This window comes from Sus scrofa, chromosome 8, assembly GCF_000003025.6.
Source record: "Sus scrofa isolate TJ Tabasco breed Duroc chromosome 8, Sscrofa11.1, whole genome shotgun sequence".
NCBI classification, from domain to species: Eukaryota; Metazoa; Chordata; class Mammalia; order Artiodactyla; family Suidae; genus Sus; species Sus scrofa.
The window spans coordinates 80,135,356-80,149,594 of record NC_010450.4 but is presented as its reverse complement, the minus strand read 5'-3'; the positions used below and the strand labels follow the sequence as shown (position 1 = coordinate 80,149,594).

Here is a 14,239-nt window from a genome sequence, read left to right as displayed (position 1 = left end):
GTCATCTGTCAAAAAATAAATGCCTATCCTCTCAACCAAAAGATATAGAAGAACAAAGTGTTGGAAAAGTGAGTTTCCAAGAGAATACAAATTATAATGATCCCTAAAACACAGTTCTTTGCATGCCATCTTGTGCAAAGTCTTTATTCAGTTTCAAATAACTTCTCAATAGTTTCTGTGGCCCATCCTCTCCTGACTATAAACATATTTAGATTTTTATTTCTCATAGAGGAAGATCACTGGTGAAATCCAAGGTTTTATGGTTAGCCATGTTGGGATGATTCACTGCTCGGAGTAGTCATGGTTCATGGCCTGGTGGTTCATGTTTTCACTCCCTTGTAAAGCACTGAGAGGCATGTCTTCATCAGAGTTCCCAAGCCTACTGCCAATCAAAGTAAGACCCCTGGTTGTACTCCCCTCTTAAAATGTTACTCTGTGGTCAGACATGACTCAGTCTAGATGGGGAGAGGTAAGAAAGAGCTGCCTGGAACCTCAGGGTTCATCTCCCATGTTCTTTTCCACCGACATAACACTGCATATTATGGTTTACTTTTAAATCTCACAATTGACTTCAGAAGAAGGCTTTTGTCAGTGTTCAGAGAGGGGTTTTTTTGGGGGGGGTTGAAATTTACATTGTTTTCATTTTTTTTTTTAACTCTGAAAAAGCCGGTTTCAATGTCTCAGGAGCATTTCTAACTTGCTACCATAGCACAGGTCTTTGTGCTTTAAGAGGGTACCGATGTCCCCAGTGCTGCTCTTGGCACTCTTCCCAAGGGGTTTTGTGGGCTCTGCAAACCCCTTCTGCTTATTTCCTATGTGAAGTGTTAGGCCAACCTATTTGGTCCCACCAAATTCTTTCTCTCACAGGCTTCCCATTCAAAGGAGCCATATCCTAGGTTGGGTTCTCTGAAAGCAGATGGTGAATCAGGGATTGGAATGAAGGACATAAATGATGAGTCAGCACTTGGGGAAGGATGTTGGCTTGGGCAGAGGGAGAAGTTGAGTTGAAATTCTGGCCAGACATCCCATGGGTGTTTATATAGTCCATCAATTTTTTCCCTCGAGCTGCTGAAGTGGCCGGGTCTTTACTTCTTCACTACAGTCAGTCTTTCTATGTGGTCCACCCAGGAAGGGCATGGCTTGGATGGAGGAGGTTCTGTGCTGCCGGCAACTAGGGGTTCTTTGCTGACAGCATTCCCAACAGCCAGGACAACAGTTTCTTCTTTGAAGAGAATTTGGGCATCACATCTCCATGTCCACTGCAAGTCTTTATGCTAGTCTGGATCTCAGGACATGCCACAAGTATCCCACACTTTCTCTAGGTAGCTATATGAACAGAAAGAATGGGCCCTATGATTCTTTTCTGGAGGAGGGGTGGGGGCAGGAGGAGGCTGTCCTGTGCATTGTAGCAGCATCTTTGGCCTTTATCCACTAGACATCAGTAGCAATTCCCACCTTCCCCAAGGATTGTGACAACCAAAAATGTCTCCAGACATTGCCTTGTGGGGGCTCATAGTTTCTACTGGTTGAGAACCACTGTAATACATGGACAAAAAGAAAAGCTATAATTTTGACTTCATAATTAAAATTAGTGGATAAACTTAAGCAGAAAAAAAGAAAAAAACATCTTTTGATCATATGAAGAAGCATTCATTCATAAGGATTGTGCCAAAAGAATGATTGCTGAAGTAATAAGGGAAAAAAGACTTCTATACTTAAGGGTGCTGATTACTAGGTGTTAAATAACTTTACATGTGAATAGAATGCTAAGTTTTCTTTTTTTCCCAAGTGTTCTATAAATTTGCTAGGGTGCTTTTTTTCTTCTCTTCTCTCTTTTTGTTAAGGACTCAAGATTGTAGATTTCATCTGTTCCTTTGCTTCTCCCATCTGGCTGTTGTGTATCATGTCACCCAGGGGAGTTGGATTCTGGGTGAAGTTATTGGTTGGAGGTGATTTCTAACTCTATAGATTTGTTAATTATAACTGAAGCAAGAAGAAAAAAGAAATTGAAATAAGACATTTCTATTTCTTGCTTTTTCCTCATCTTCGCATCTGGATGACTTCAACTTATGTCTAGGCATCAATTGATCTAGAACTGATGTTGTTTTCTCATATATTTCTCCAAGGTTTCTCTAAGAAAGTAGCTGATATTCTCCCCTTGGTCAGTATAGAAGAATGAAATATGAGAAAATAGAAACTTAGTTACAACTAAATGCTGAGCATAAAGTTTCCATGTGAGGTTTTCTTCCCCCCCCCCCATGATTGCCGAGGAACTAATGATTAAGATCATAGAATATTTTATGTATGTTTCAAATAAGATCATGAACTAGATGCTGACATATTCTCCCCAAAGGGAAGGGACAAGATTTCCTCCGAGTATAAAATTTGTATTTGAAATGTCTGTGTGAAATATACAAGCTACAATATTTCCATTTTGGAATAAGAGAAAGATTGAAGAAAAAGGAAAATGAATAAAGTAACAGGACAACAAAGAATTTTTATTTGGTGGAGAAAAAATAGGTGGTACTTTTAGAAAACACATCAACAGATGTGTGGTGAATTGTGAAACCTTTGGTTAGTTACAAATATATAAAACTGCTTTTCAATGTGCCCCTTTAGTTGCTGGCAGGCACTTCTCTCCATTAGTATGATTCTTTCTTGGAATCATCAAATCCCATTAAATCAACAGGTATTATGAAGTATGTTCAGTGCCATGGATAGAAGACTAATATAAAACACCTGCTCAAACGTGTGTGCCTAAAGTACTGCCAGAGTAGTGAGTGTTCAAGAAAGTTAAAGTTTATAGCAAATCTCTTTGAAGACTTCTCTGAGAATGCACGATTAGATCATTCTGTACGTTTGACCCCCTTCACTTATTTTGCACACCCTTCAACTCTCTGCCTCTGGCAACCACTGATCTGTTCTCTGTATAGATGAGTTTGTTTTCTTTCCTTTCCTTTCTTTATTCTTGATTCTGCATATAAGTGAGATCATATGGTATGTGTCTTTCTGACTTATTTCACTTATAAGACCAAAGAAGTCCATCCATGTTGTCACAGATTGTGAGATTTCATTATTTTTATGGCTTAATATGATTCCATTCTACATTACCTATCTGTCCATCTATCTATCGTCTATCTATTCATTCGTCTGTCACAATATCTCTATCATCCCTCTGTCTTGGGCACTTAGTACTTTGGTTGCCTCCATATCTTGGCTCTTATAAATGATGCTGCAATGAACGTCACTTGAATTTTGTTTCCAGGTGGTTGTGCTGAATTCAACCTTGCATATAGGTAGGGCACTGCCTGAAGGTCTACCCAGACTGAAATGTTCCAAAAGTGGAATGTGCTCTAGGCATGATAAAAGCAGAAGGGTGCAGCATGGGAGGAAGGACCTGGAAAAATGAGATTGACAGAGGTCAAAGGAAAAGTTCCCTGTCTTCACACCTCTGCTTAGGAAAAGCAGGAGGGAACAGAATTCTCATTTCTTTTTGCAACTTTTCTCTTGAAACCTCTGTATGGTTATCTTTGTTGACTTGCCATTTGCACTTATAGAGATAGATCAAGTATTGCTTTCAGTACAAAATAACTTGCTGAGCATTAAAGACATAAATACTGAGATTTATAAGAACATTGTACTTACACGAGTAGTTTACTTTAGTGCATTTCCAGGAATGTTTTTTTCAGGGCTGAATAGGACCCACATTTTCAATTCACCAACAGATCATTAGCTACTCACAAGAGGTAGAAAGATCAGTCAAAGCATAGGATTGCATCATTAGTGAAAAGTGGAGAGTGAGAAGAAAGTTATGGCTTCAGGTGTGGATTCCTATTGACCAGTAAGAACTCCTGGTCACACCCATCACTTCTCACTTGCTAAAGGCTGAGATAATTCGTTTCTTTCTTTTCCTTTTCTTTTCTTTTCCCTTCCCTCCCCTTCCTTCCTTCTTTCTTCCTCCCTTTCTTCTTCCCTCTCAAACCTCAGTCTTGAGGGCCCCTTACTAAAAGATGAGAGTATGAATTAGCAATGTGACTTATCTAACCTCAGCATAGGCTGAGAGCAGTACCTTTTCTTTTCCCCAGCATAATTTTTGGAAGGTCCACTTTGTAGAAGAGCATGCATGGCTCAAGGAAACACCTTAATAGCCTGAGCTACTTCCTCTCTCTATTATCTGAAACAAACCCCACCCTTCCAAATGTAACAGTGGTTTCAGCTGTTAGAACACATGACTTATTAAGGAAACTTAAGAGAGTTATTCTCTCTTCTGTCTGATCTACTTTTATACAGTCCCTTGCATTCTTCCCGGTAGAGCTCAGGCTTGGAGCGCAGTCAGGAGAGATGGAGAGGCTGGCTAGGCTGGAGACTCACTACTCCATCCCTCCACACATGCAAGGAAAGAGCCATGCCTGCCCGCTGGAAGGGGGTTTGTATGTCCTGTGAAGCCTTGGTAGTCCGTAGGCTGGGGATAAAAGACCCCTAAAGTGTTAGGTCTGGGACTCTCCCTTCAGGTTCATTCTGAGCCCTGGGAATCTCACTGAGACCCACATGAAAGAATGTTCTGAAGTCCATCCCTATTTACGGCTTGCTTTCTGTCATGCTTTCTTATCAAGTCTCAGTTCTTCAGTTCTCTTTGCTTTCTCAGTTTTGATCTCTGTGTCATTTTTCCCCCCATTTGTGTCGCTACTCAAATTCCTTTCTGGTGCTCAGTAGGTGTCTTTTGACTTCTGATCTGATTCTGTTCATCTGGTATTCAATTTAGCTTCCACTTTGTGAAGCTGGGTCTACCAAGGCAAAACTCGGATGAAACTAGGTCCCAGTTATTCCAAAGAAGGTCGGCTCAATCTGTGGTTTAGTGCAAGGCTCTCCCTTTCTGCATTCTCCACTCTTCCTCACCTCTTTATTTTTCCATCTGTGCCAATTTATTCATTTATAAAGAAAAATATAAATGTCTAGTTTGTTGAAGTGCTTGTTTTGTTAGATTTGCTTAATATTTTCCCGGTAGAAGAAGGAAAACTTGCTTAGCAAACATGGAATCAGAAATAGGGTAGTCAATGATTATTTGATTAAGTTATGCAGCTCTGGAACAGGAGAGTACTTTCCACCTGGGATATAGGCTTGTGCTTGGGAATGCCCCCCGCCATCCAGTACCATGTTGGTGGTTTGGGTGGTGGAACTGGAAGAACTTCCTTTTCCAGGCACCAATGCAGGTAGTTTACGTGGCTAAAATATTGGCTTTGAAAGTGCATCCACCTTCTCGAAGTCTCAGGTCTCCGCTTTCTTTTCCTGCTGCTTTAATGATGGGTTTCTGCACTTCTTTTTACATCACCCTCTTATCTTTTGTTTCTTTCCTTGAAAAGACCCCTCTTAAGCTATGCATCCTATGCCTTAGTGTACACTCCTGGCATGGCACCTCTGTCTCTGTCTTCCTGGCCTCTACTCTGTTTTCCTATGGTAGAGGGACTGCTCATTTGCCACAGAAAATCAGGGCATCATTGGTGACTAAAGACAATATCTACAGAAACTATGTCTCTGGTGTTCTCTTGTGGCTCAACGGAAATGAATCAGATTAGCACCCATGAGGACACAAGTTTGATCCCTGGCCTTGCTCAGTGGGTTAAGAATCCAATGTTGCCATGAGCTGTGGTGTAGGTCGCAGATGTGGCTTGGCTCTGGCATTGCTGTGGCTGTGGCCTAGGCTGGTGGCTATAGCTCCAATTAGACCCCTAGCCTGGGAACTTCCATATGCCACAGGTGTGGCCCTAAGAAAGAAAGAAAGAATGAAAGAAAGAAAGAATGAAAGAAGGAAGGAAGGAAGGAAAGGAAAGGAAGGAAGGAAAGGAAGGAAGGAAGGAAGAAAGAGAGAGAGAGAGAGAAAGAACAAAAGAAAGAAACTATGTCTCTTTACTTTTTCCGGAAATAGGAAAGTGCCATCACCATTCATTCTTCATTTCTCTAGTTCAGCAATGTGGCAGGAGCCAAGGTTCATCAAAGAATTTTGGACAACCTCAGCTAATTGTCAGCCATGTCAGTGACCCTTAAAAATACAACTATGGAGCTTTTAATACTTTATTACTTATAGTGAGTGTTATATAATAATATTTACCTTAAAAAATCTTATTGTTTATTTGTCTTACCAAAGTTGGGAGTGGAGTGGGGGAGGTACATCTTAGTATCTGTTCTTAATTAGTCCCTTTAGAATTTCCTCACAGCAGCATTTTTCTGTTTTATTTTTTCCCTTGAGTAAATGAGTAAGTAAGTAAGTGGGGGGAGATCTCAAACTTGATGGGAAAATGAACTCAAGAAGAATTAAAGATGGGTAGTGATATCATCCTCTTTTCCTTTTAGTGGTATGAATCCCACATGTTCATCAATTGAAATGAAGGTGCTATAAATGAATGAAACTAGAATGAAAAAGGGGTAAGTTAGGATATTTTTTTAAAAAAACCTGTGTTTTCATTTTTTTAAACAATGTGTATTAATTCCAGTTAGCTGTTTACAACATGTTACAAAACTGTTTTAATGAAGAACAGAGACTCATTTGTAAGCAGTCCTTTTTCTTCCCGTGATATTGTGAAAGTATGATTTTTGATTAGTTTATCATTTCCTCTGCAACCTGGCTTATGCTGATTTACTAGAATCCTTGCTACTCAAAGTATCTTTGTGTGCTATAGCCCAATTATTAATAGGGAATTAGCAGAAGGGCAGAATCTCAGGGCCTCAGCCCAGAGATTGAGTGAGTGGAGTCAAAATTAATCAACTTTTATTAAATTTCACTTCTATTTATAGATTAAATTTCACTGTTTTGATTTTCCTTAAAATGTTATCATCTAATAGCTTATTTCATTGACTTGGGTTATCTACTTTAGAGAAAAACATCTATTAAAATCTGGAATAATACCTCAATCCTCTATCAGTCTATTCAGCATAGATGGGCTTTGACTATAGGATTCTATTTGAGGGAGGTTTTAACATCTTGGCGTTTCCTTTTCTCTGGAGTATTGCGTTCTTTTCTCTAATTGTGTGTTGGACAATTTCCTCCAGCTCTCGGTAGAAACCAATGGATCATGTTTTATTCCCTGAATTAGAAACTCCCAACAAATTTAGAGAAGTCTTCTGATATACGTTCAGCTGATGATATTTCAAATGTATTTGATGAGGTGGAAATTTCTTAAATGTTATAAAACATTCAAAGACAAATTTCAGCTTTTGCTTCAAAGAGGAGTGAATTTGCAGAGTATCAGGGAAGAATTCTACTTATCATGGGTATACAATTTGCATTTCTTATACCTACTTTTGTTTGGGCCTCAAATAACAGATTTAAGTGGTCCAAACATGTGTAAGCCAAAAACTATAAGGCAAAATAAAAATAGTACAAGTCATGTTTGGCTGATATCACTTTAAAAGGTAAACATATTGATTAACCTGAGAATCCATATTTTCTCCCTGAAGCTCAATAATACAGTATAGCTATCTGGATGGCATCCTTTATCCCATTTATTTATAAATACTCTGAGGTTTTTTTAAAAAAGTTTAGGATTGGCCTTTTATTAAAAAAAAGCATTTTTAGACATTTATCTGCAGAGGAATCTCAAATTGTTGTAAGACTAGAATATAAGCTCTCTGAAGGCAGGATTTTTGTCTGTTTTTTTCACTGTTGTATCCTCTAGCATCTAGGAGAGTACCCCACCCATGGCATATGATAAATACTTGCTGACAGAATGAATAAATGAGTAAAGAGATTAAAAAGATGAAAAATGTGAAGTCTCTTCAGAATTAAACACTTTAGATTCATTTCTTCTTGGTAGTATTTTCCTTAAAGTATCTTTGAGTAATACGATTTTCCCTAGAAACAGGATCTTATCTAACAACTAAATAGTGGGAGCCAAAGATAATTGTGATTCTTGAAACAACTATGTAGGAATGGTCCCAACAATACACCCAGTTTACCTACAGCACATCTATTTTGTGGCTTTTATCTATGATGGTATCACAGCTGAAGCGCTTTTCTCTTCAAGTCCCTCCTCTTCCCATCCCTTGATCTGACCCCATCATTTGACTTCCAGTAATAAAACTCTACAGAGGGATTTCCTTTCCACTTCCCATCTATCATCTTCCTGGCCCTGCGACAGAGCCAATTTTTCCTTTTAATCTTGACTTTGATGCCCTTCTCTCTACTTGGTTGGCTGGTGGCATGGCTCTCAGCTAAATTTATCTGATATGTTCATGATGCCTAATTTATCTGTTTTCATTATAGAAGAACATGCTCTCTGTGGATGGTCATGGGGTGGGAGTAGACAGGAAGAAAGGGAATGGTGGAATGATATTTTCCTTTTGGGGGAAGCTTTGTGGTCAAGGTAACTTTTATTCTCTTCCATTTCACCTCTATGTCTTATAAAAAGGCCCCAAAGAAAGCTGGACTTCCCACACTCCTGCTGAGTTCTATAGCTTTTCAAAAAGGCTCATGATTTTAAAATTTTATTTTATAATTTTAAAAGGAAAAGGAAACGCTGTTGCTCTACTTAATTTTACTGCTAAAAATGTGATGGGCAATTCTACGTGTTTTGTGGACTGGCCTATGCAACTTAATTCCTACTGGGAAATACACTGTATTAAAAAAAAAAAAAACACATGATTTTTGGACTTGGACAACAGACTTGTTGTTGCCAAGGGGGAAGGGGAGGGAGTGGGATGGACTGGAAGTCTGAGGTTAATAGATTCAAACTATTGCATTTGGAGTGGATAAGAAATGAGATCCTGCTCTATAGCACAGGAAACCAGATCCAGGCACTTGTGATGGAACATTATGGAGGATAATGTGAAAAAAATATATGTATGACTGGGTCACTTTGTTGTATAGAAGAAATTGACAGAACACTGTAAATCAGCTATAATGGAAAAAATAAAAACTATTAAAAAACCATGATTTGCTAATGAACCTTCACAAATTGGGAACTATAATATAAAGTATGCTTATAATCTAAAATCATACAAGTTTTTGAAAGAATTAGAACAAAAAATGATTATTCCTTAAGCCATTGTAAAAGCAACCAATTATCCATCCAACTGATAGTAAAGCAATTTGTGGCCTTTATCATAAGAGATGCATTCACAAGCAAAGTGCATATGTGGAACCAGCATAATAGGGTGGCCAACAGGTGAGGGCGCCTTAGTCAGAATCTCAGTTCTGCTACTTACCAGATCTTTGAGATGAGCAGCTTACTTTCCCCATTGCTGTCCCACTATTCTCATCTGTAATACGAAACACAATAATATTACTTATTTATAGAATTATTTTAAGGATTCAATACAATACTGATGCAGAACATAAGTACAGTGATTGTCATGCATTGTGTGCTAAATAGATAGCAGTTCTAATCATCTTATGCATATCAGTACTTTATGTTTATCTGTTCGAAATTCTACTGCTCTCAAATCTGAAAATCAACAGCATGTTAAGACACGCTGAGAGTTTTATAGCACGTGCCCTGTGAAAACATGTAATGAGAATGAGTTGATTAGCTAGAGAGGGAGCTTAGTTCACCCTAGCATCCATTGCTCAAGCAATTTGACCATTTCTATTTGATGCTAACTGATGGCCTTGGAAAGGAAGCCAGGTGCTTCTGTAGGTGATAGTCTTGGCCAATATGAAGATGCATGGACACAAGCCTTCTAAGCACTAAGAGTCTACTTATATTTTTTACTCCTTAAAAATGTAGGTTGTTAATATCATTCTTATATTGTAAATAAATAAAAGTCAGGAGTTCCCATTGTGGCTCAGTGGTTAACAAATCTGACTAGGAACCATGAGGTTGCAGGTTTGATCCCTGGCCTTGCTCAGTGGGATAAGGATCCAGTGTTGTCATGAGCTGTGGTGTAGGTTGCAGATGTGGCTCGGATCTGGTGTTGCTGTGGCTGTGGCTGTGGCATAGGCTGGTGGCTACAGCTCTGATTAAACCCCTAGCCTGGAACCTCCACATGCCATGGGTGCTGCCCTAGAAAATAAATAAATAAATAAATAAATAAATAAATAAATAAATAAATGTCAAATTTACTAGTCCATAATGCATGGCTATACTGCATCAGTGGTGGATCAAATATTACAATTCAAAACATTTTTGTTTGTGGTTAGAGTCATATTCCAATGAGAACAGCCATGAGTTTGAAGGCACAGAACTAGTTGAGACGTAATTCAGGCCAACATTGCTGTTTGAGCCAGACCTGTAATAACAAGGTACAACTCAAAGAAGGAATCACCCTGGTTATATTAATAGTGAGAATTTAACATAAAGAACTGTTCATTTGTGATTGAAGAATTGACAAGGCAACCTGAAGCTATCACCAAGGTAACAACTGCAGGGAGCTGCTATCCACTGTGGGACTGAGAACAACATGGGAGGGGGTGGAGTTATTAAAACTTAAAAGCTTGGAGGAGGAGGCTGATGTTTGGATGGTCAGAGGAAGGGCCCCATGGACCTGCGACCTGGATTTCTAGAGAGAGGCCACACTGGCTGCTGCTGGTGTCTCTGGGAGGGCACGGGGAAGTTGGAAAAAGCAGCAAACTGGATTTGACAGCAATTCCTGGGATTAAGGGCCAGGGTGAAGAAGAGGCACTGTGATGGGTGCTGCCAGGAACAGAAAGCCCACAGAGAGTGGATAGGAAGCAGCCCCTTTCCCCTCTTCCAGCTCTATAGCCTCCCTCTAGCAGCCCTAGTGGAAGAGTCTAACAGAGCCAGCCAGCAAAACACAAATGCAGCCCGTAGAATCCTAGTCTCAGCATTGTAAAGTGGAGACTAGGACAGGTTTGAAGCTGAGAGACCATATCATAATATGGAACACAAATGAGTTTGTATGGTAGTGGTTGGAGCTGGAGGAATAAGGCAGAATCTGTGTTCCCACGAGATCTGTCTGTCCTTCCCGGGGCAACTGAGGTCCCAGCAGATAGGCTAGCCAGGGAGACCACCTTGGGGGGAAAGCATGAGCCATAAGTGGTACTGGGATTCAGAGGGAGTGTTAGGGCATTCCCTGGAAATTAATGTTTTGGTTGCGAATTTATGGCAAGAATGCCAAAGCCTGCTAAGTGTTGGGTTGAAGCTCTTGCAATTATTGTTGTCCTTGTCAAAGTGACTCAGAAGCTGTAGAGGGCCTGAGGCTATAAGTGAGGGTCATCAGTGACTGCTATGATGGGGAAAGGCCAAGGTGGGGAAAAGGGGCTGAGGATCCATGTCAGTGCTTATAATATTCCATAAAATAGAAGCCAGTAATCCCAGAGGCAGACAGGGATTCCTTGTTTTAATTTGCAGTAACTGAATTGTTTGTGTGTGTGTGTGTGTTTGTGTGTAAGAGAGAGAAGAGGGGGTTTTTAGTACTGCGTAACTCTCTCTATATATATGCACATATATATATATTTATTTATTTATTTATTTATTTTTTTGGCTGCACTCATGGCTGTGGATGTTCCTGGGCCAGGGATCGAATCCACACCACAGCATCAACCCAAGCCACAGCAGTGACAATGTCAGATTGTTAACCCACTGTGCCACAGGAGAACTCCTAGGACTGCATAGCTTGACTAAGAGACAGTAAGAAGTCTTCATGGCAATGCAGAATTTCATGAGGGAAAACTCCCACTCGCTCAGATCTCCTGATACCCTCAGTCAATCAGAGAGCCTATAGTGAGGGAGCCCCTAGATCAACTTAGTCCTTAATTGCCTTGAGATGGCATTCATGGAACTCTACAATCTAAGCCTTACTCACTTCTCTAGTGCTGCCCACCCCTATTCCCTGCCAACATTGCAAAATAATGCTGTGCTATTAGATACCTATTGAACAATTAAGTGAGATTATTTGGGGATGGGGCAAGGGCTTTGGTATTTTATTTTATTATTTCTATTTATTTATTTATTTATTTATTTATTTTGTCTTTTTTGCCATTTCTTGGGCCGCTCTCGCGGCATATGGCAGTTCCCAGGCTAGGGGTCCAGTCGGAGCTGCAGCTGCCAGCCTACACCGGAGCCACAGCAACAAGGGATCCAATCCGTGTCTGCAACCTACACCACAGCTCACGGCAACGCCAGATCCTTAATCCACTGAGCAAGGGCAGGGATCAAACCCGTAACCTCATGGTTCCTAGTGGGATTCGTTTAACCACTGCGCCATGACGGGAACTCCGGCTTTGGTATTTTTTAAAATCTCCCCATGATATTCTAACGTCAGCCAAAGTTGAGAACCATGTGTTATGAGAATCCATTGCCACAACTGAGTCTATTTTTCAATTCAATTTAATCAGTTCAAAATTTTAGATATATACTGTGTGTTTGGCAATATGCTTAGTACTGGGTATATATATATGCAGAGAGAGACAGACAGACAGATAGACCAAGGCAAACATAACTTAATCCGTTAAATGTTATGATATCGATAATTAGCTTTTGAGAAGGATGGTAATCAATTCTACCTGGGTATGCCTAGGAGAAAAGATGGGGCAACTTTCACAGAACAAATGAAAATATGCATCTAAAGTGTAGAAGATTAGTGTATATTGAGTTGATCCTTGGAGTTGATTCTTTGAAGCCTGAAGCAGGAAAGAGCATGATATGTTCAGTCATCATGAATAGTTTATACAACTAGGAAATTGGTTGAACTGAGTGAAAAGCTAGAGATGAGACAGAAAAGGAAAGTAAGAATCGCATGGTAAAGGGTATTGAATTCAACATTAATTGAACATCCATGAGTATTCAAATACTCGGCAAGGTTCTGAAGGTACAAAAATGAACAAAAGCTAATACCTATTTTTAAGATGCTCTCAGTTAGATGGATGAGTCAGATATGAAGTGGTGTAGGGAAGCAGTGCCGGCAGAGGGAACCATGTGGACAAAAACACAGAGGCTTCAAGATGCCTGTTATTTCAAGGAACAATGATAGACTAGGACTGCTGAGTTTGTGATAGGGCTGGATGGAGATAAATCTTAAAAGCCAGATTGAAATGAACTTAGAAGTGCTTTGTGTACCGTCTTTAGATGTTTGGATTTTATGCTATAATTAATAGAAGCCTGTGAGGATTCTAAAGTGAAGGTTAGCATGGCTCATATCTGATTTATAAATGATGATTTGGGGGATACTATATGAATTTTGACTTGACAGAATGGTGGGAAGGAGAGAACAGAGAATTAAAAACCAGGTAAAGATGATTAAAGCAGTCCAAGGAAGAGGTTTTCTTATCTAAGGCAGTTAGGTTTTTGTCATTACCAGGTATCGTATTTTATGGGGCTTGGGAAGGCAGGGAAGGAAAATTTTTTCCGTTGAGTACTTTTTGGTGAGAGGAAAGAAGACACCTTGAGCTTGAGTTATTTGGGTTATCTGGGTAGAGCAAGCAGTGAACAGCTGAAAATAATAAAGCATGGATTAATCTAGATTGGAAACAGCTATACATGGCATTGGTAGCTCGATGGGAGAGATGAAGCCAAGTAAATGGCCAGAAACGAACACATTCTTGGGGGAAATCAACATTTGGAGACGAACACAAGAAAGGAGCAGAAGGAGACCGGGAAAAAGAGGAAGAAATCAGGAGGCATGACTATTTCAGAGGTCTAGATTCATTCTCGACATTAGTGAGATCGTTTCAAGAAGAATGAATTTGGCAACAGTGTCAGATACTGAAAAGAAGTCAAGGAAGATTAAAAAAAACTGGGGGAGTTCCTGTTGTGGCACAGCAGAAACGAATCTGACTAATAACCATGAGGTGGCGGGTTCGATCCCTGGCCTTGCTCAGTGGGTTAGGGATCCAGTGTTGCCATGAGCTGTGGTGTAAGTCACAGACTCGGCTTGGATCCCATGTTGCTGTGGCTGTGGTGTAGGCCAGCAGCTAAAGCTCCAATTAGAACTCTAGCCTGGGAACATTCATATGCCTTGGGTGCGGCTCTAAAAAGACAAAAAAATAAAAAAAAACTGAGCAAAAACACTTCTAGACCAAATTCCATGAATTCAGGGATCATGTGTGTGTTTGAAACATATCAGGTGCTCTGTACACATTTGTGGAATGAATGAATGGATGTACATTGTGGATTTACCTTAGGACACATACTATTTCTGTTCTCCAATTTACTTTTGCTTGTATATAAGACTACCTATTTTTTTCAAAATGTAACCCATATCAGATATGAATATCTCTGGTTTTCAAAGAAAGGAGACATAATTCATCTAAAAGAAATACAACCATAATTTTGTAGTTCAAAAATGA

The 14,239-nt window shown here is 39.8% G+C and overlaps 1 long non-coding RNA gene across 2 annotated transcripts in view; it reads right to left on the bottom strand.

Annotated features, from left to right (window-relative positions):
- The window catches only part of LOC110262143, a 100,103-nt gene that overhangs the window by 49,425 nt on the left and 36,439 nt on the right, over positions 1-14,239 (bottom strand). For both annotated transcript variants that reach the window (XR_002346743.1, XR_002346742.1), the window contains exon 2: positions 9,199-9,252. This is a non-coding gene — a long non-coding RNA (uncharacterized LOC110262143). The remainder of the gene's footprint in view (positions 1-9,198; positions 9,253-14,239) is intronic.